This window comes from Haliotis rufescens, unplaced genomic scaffold, assembly GCF_023055435.1.
Source record: "Haliotis rufescens isolate VD_foot unplaced genomic scaffold, xgHalRufe1.0.p SCAF_9, whole genome shotgun sequence".
Lineage (NCBI taxonomy): Eukaryota > Metazoa > Mollusca > Gastropoda > Lepetellida > Haliotidae > Haliotis > Haliotis rufescens.
In genome coordinates this window covers 41614289-41619568 of record NW_025964383.1, presented here as the reverse complement: position 1 = coordinate 41619568, position 5280 = coordinate 41614289, and the positions used below count along the sequence as shown (strand labels likewise).

General features: G+C 39.4%; 1 protein-coding gene across 1 annotated transcript in view; it reads left to right on the top strand.

The window, feature by feature from the left end:
* The window catches only part of LOC124111080, a 78026-nt gene extending 73847 nt beyond the window's left edge, over positions 1–4179 (top strand). Inside the window, exon 7 of the mRNA XM_046470649.2 lies at positions 1–4179. This exon is cut by the window's left edge and continues 3310 nt beyond it. The gene's annotated coding sequence lies outside the window, so the exon portion shown is untranslated.
* Positions 4180–5280: the final 1101 nt, after the last annotated feature.

The window sequence follows — 5280 nt, the reverse complement described above, 5'->3', positions numbered from 1 at the left end:
CGCAACTAGTTCCAGTGTTGATCCATGCCAGTGCTGGCTGGGTTTGCTCTGGTGTAAAACGAGTGACCCTGTCCAAGATATAGTCTGTCATGTGCATGTCCGTATCATAGAGTACCATAACTGACGCCTTTGGTTGGCATGGATTCACGTCCATCCGGATGTCCTCTTTCCTCTTTAGAATGTGTTTCCACTTTCAATGTACTGTCGATTATTCACGAGTAGTTAGGATATATTCTTTTCTTCACAAGAGAAAACTTTTTGGTACACAACATCCGCAAAATACAAGAACTGTTCGAACGTCGATGTAGTAAAATATGTTCGATGATAGTTACTAGGCAGTTATATACCTGCTGATGTTTACACAAGAAAATATGGTCTGTCATGTAAATTTTCGGTCTAAGTAGGGCAAGCAAATGGAGATTACTTCAAACTGGTCTAAAAGTTGGCCAAAGGACATTCTTGAGCTCAATATGACGAACAAGGTATCTTATGATTTCGGAAAATCACAAAATATTAATCCTATTAGCCAATATTGTGCTCTTTCTCGTGCAAGACTGAAAAATATAACGTGACCAAAATATATTTGTCCTTTGGTATGTGCTGAAAGTGTCAATATATTCCTTCTGGGTCTTATACATTTTCAGCAATCTGGATCACCTGACTACCTCGCAAGTAAAGTATGAATTATCTTAGAGAGTCTAAAACGTATATGCGCCGTGTATGTGTTCAATCCTCTGCAATTGAGGGAAACTATACATAATTTACCTATGATGTTTTACTTAATAAGGATAAGATATATGGATGAACAACTTCTTTATTACAATTAATTTATGATTACAATTGTAATAAAGAAGTTGTTTATCCATATATCTTATCTTAAGCTGTTCATCCATATATCTTATCCTTACTTATTTTTCCAACATCTTATTGCCTCTGAAAGAATATGCTTTACTTTATCAAACATAATGATGCCTTTTAAGCTATATAATGCACCTGCATCTCCCAATGTGTCTTCTGAAAGGGAAGTTGGTTTGGGTGTATCAAATGCGTTAACATTTGTTATAGATGGGTATTGTTAAACGTCAGGCGCAACGTTCTATAACGTCGGGTGAAACGGCCATATTTACCGTCGAACACACAATCTATATTTCCTATGGAGACATTCATGTATACCACCTCACTGTGTCAACATGTTTGTGAAAAGAAGCATTAATAGCATCAAGCTTTTGGTTATAGTAACGCTAACACCAACTTCATAAAAGGTTAATCTCCATGAAAACATCATGATTTACATAATTATGTCAATGATGGTTTTAAAAATGGGAAGAAAAAAACATTCGCAATTACATATTTCACATGCAGTGACATTTCCCTCGTTAATATTGCACAAATTGATGTGTATACTGTATGTTCTTCCATCACACGTGAATGCGTACAATATGCGGCGTTGAAGTGAGGCGTGCCTAGTTTAAAGTCAAGAAATGAAACGAGAACGTGGGTCTTTGATGAAGTCAAACGAGCCTTGTCGCATGACACTGATGCAATGTAGAGAGCGGATGGCTGAGAGGTTGTGGCACGTGTTGCACGAGAAGTTTGGCCGGTTATACGATGTAACCTGAGCACTCATTGGTCAGAGCACTTCTCCCTCGCTGGAACCAGGCCGAGGCTTGATAAATTGGTTAAAAATAGCAGCTTCACTTCAAATTGGTTGTATGTATTCACTGGTGATGGACGGACGTGTATACAAACCCGTGAAGTACTGACGAAGCGAAATTGGACTTAGAGAAGCGTTACGAAGCAAATGACCCTCGGATGCATTTGAGCAGTTTATTACTGTTTGGAACATTTTGTCTCAAAGTAAAGGATAGACATTTCTGTTCGACGTACTTTCCTGGCTTCGTAACGACAACATCGTTGTACAGTCCAATTTATGACGTCATAACTCGACAAAAAGTTGATTACTGCTACTGTGGAAAATGAGTATTGTCTATCAAACAATAGTATAGTCTCGATTTTTTTACCGTTATGACGTATGGTCGCTTGTCTATCACTGGTATGGTTCTGTATCCATCCTTATGATATGAGGTCATATGTCCACATTTCGACGTTTCACGTCACACCTGACCATCGTGACGTTTCGTCACGTACATGCATTGTGACGTGCGGCCACGTCCTTACCATTGTGACGTATTTTCAACTATGTAGTCTGGTGAATGTTGGTAGCTCAGACTCGTGGGTATTGCATATAATCTACATATACGTTGCCATGACTGTCTATGTGTCTAGGTGTGATGTGTGATCGGTAGTCTATGTTATGATATCTTTAGCCTTAAGGTTAACAATTTTGTGCATACATATCGCCTTCAGAATCGTTCGAACCTCCATATATGTTTATGAACGCTGCGAAATGATCAAAGCATGTTATAATGAGATATATATTTAATGTTGATAATCCTCTGTTTGTTTTTCTGTGATTTGACAAATATCCTACAATATTTGTATTTTATTGTGAATTCTTAATTTTTTATTATTAAAGCGAACAAAGATCGTCCAGTGATCAAAATCGACGTTATTTCTTGATGTGCAGAGTTACGTCCCTTAGGTGTGCCAGAAACCTGTGATATTGGGTTCGAATACCAGATTTAAGATTCTTTGTTTGCCAGGGCCTTACACGTGTTCGTGGGTTTTGTGGGAAACCGTCTGTATCACTTCAGGCTTTTCCTCCACAACAAACTGACTATAACTGAAATAATGGTCAAATCGACGTTAAACCCAACTCACTAACTCACTTTTCCTTAGAGCCGACACAGTTACTTCTGTTTATTCCTCGTCCATGTTCGTGACATTCCCTAACAGTTCGAGAAAACTCGTCACTTCTCGTATCTTTCCGTAACACAGTCACGGAAATACACGAGAGGTCACGAGTGAGCACGGGAACAAAATACAAAACAATTTTTTGTCGCAGTCAAGGCAAGTTTACTGATATCGAATGAACATTACAGCTCGTAACTCTATTGGTGTTCAATTTGTTCAAGGTGATTTCGAAAAATTATATATGATAATATATAAGATCTGACGACATAAAAACGGTCTTTTTAATGGGAAAATGAGGAGTGCTGTTTGCATGAGTTTACTGAATGTTCGAATTTGGAAATTAATGGTTGGCTTTGATGAGCAGATTCTTCCTTGAATATACTCAGACCATACTTGTCACTGTCAAAAGTCTTTAATAACAGATAATGGAGATATTCTGTAAACTGCGTTTAAGCGGACAAGTGTGAGGTAAAAAAATTGATTCTTTGTACACAGCATTCTTCATAAAAAATAGCTAATACGTAAATGTACGTGCCCAAATGTTACTGTAGGCGTCAGATGAGTATAAATTTCCAATGTACACTTTTACACAATGTATATGTACATGACTTTTCTTGCTTTTAGTTTTGAATTTGTAACAGTGAAACATGTTATTTGACCATATGATTTTTTCTGTCTGGCATAACAATGGTATTTCGGAACGTTCAGTATGTGAAATCACTGGTAGTCTTTGCCCACCTTTGGATTTGAAAAAAAGAATATACAAATCCTTTCAGAGAAAGAATTATTTCGTATGCAGGATTATAGTTATTAATACTGTAGTAATAATTTGCTGTAATTCATGTTAGCGATCACTGTAATAATCAAAACGTATTCTCTTGTATCTACTCTGCATTGTACGCGAAAAGATATTTCTATAGTTAGGGTATTTCTGGTGAACATTTATTTAGTATTGCCATTAACCAAACTTTTTTTATACTTATGTACTAAATGTTTATTTTTAAAGTGTTCATTTTGTTTGTTTTGGCATGTTGAATTCCCGATTATCCAGTGTGTTATGTCTCAGTTGTATTATGATACGCTCCCTGGGCACTTCTCCTGGGAATATTCGGTTCGGAGGTTATGCCACCATCAAACATTTCCCTCGCTTGTGTGTGTACTTTGATTGGACGGTTATTTTTAGCGTCGTGTATTTCACATCGGTAGAGAGCGTCCAGGGTATTTATCCTATTAGAATGGAGATTTAATACGCTGGATAATCGAGGATGAACACGTTGCTATTGAAATGTGTAATCTATGCATGGAGTGCTGCGTTGTTTGTATAAAGTACAACGTTGAAGTTATTAATAAATTGTTGTTTAAGAACGAGTGCCTTTATTCCATTTTTACTCAGCTACAAGAAACGCACATAGCATTACACACATGTTTGTATGACACAAACCATTAATCGTTGTTATGAACGGTGAGATGTGCATTCCAAACAGATGAGGCACCCGGTACCCGATGCACCTTATCATGGAACGGAGTTGACTCTAAACGCTTATACTAGGGGCCTGCTTTGTCGTAACGCCCACATGAAAATTGTCTGATGTGAGTGGGTGTGTTGTTGGGGTATTTGAGTGAGTTTGTGTGTGAGCTGGGGGAAAGGGGGGGGGGGGGGGGGGGGGGGAGGGGTTAAACGAGTATGTGGGTGTTCTGGTGAGTGAGTGAGTGAGTGAGTGAGTGAGTGCGTGAGGACAGCGTAGACCACCAGTAAATCATGTTTGACCCCCACTGGAATTCCGGGGCAGGGGAGGCTCAGATGTCCCCTATCGATGAAAATTGTCCATCATGTGGATGTCGGCACAGACATGGATCCTCAACTTGCATTTATCGTCCCTCTTTGGAATTCGGGGCCAATTAGGTTTTCTTTACTCTATGATGGCCGCCGTTCGTACTCCGGGGCCGAAAAGGTCTTCATTTGTCCATGAAGGTCCCCAATGGAATTCCGGGGTCGAGTAGGTTTTCATTTGTCCATGATGGCCCCCGTTGGTACTCCAGGGCGGATTAGGCTCCTAGTAGGCTGACCTCCAAGAAATGTAAATAATGATCACTGCCTTCCTTGGTTGTCTGATGCCCCCCCCCCCCCCCCCCCCCCCACACACACACACACACACACTCATTCGCTCACACTCTCACCCACACTTCCACTCACTCACTCTGAACTTAACTATTTAGAGATAAAATATACTAGTATATACACATAAAAAACATCAAAAAATGTTTCTCCAAACCTGATGACTTCCTTAAAATTCCACCTCCATAGAAGCTACACACATGTAGTCTCCCACACAACCTATTCCAGAACAAACTTACGGGCGTCTGTGTTAGTAGGTGCCAAGCCTGACTCATTGATATTGGACTAGTTTGGGGACTGTCTGGCAGTTGATCGTCACACGTTACAAGATGTAATAATGTTCCAACCAG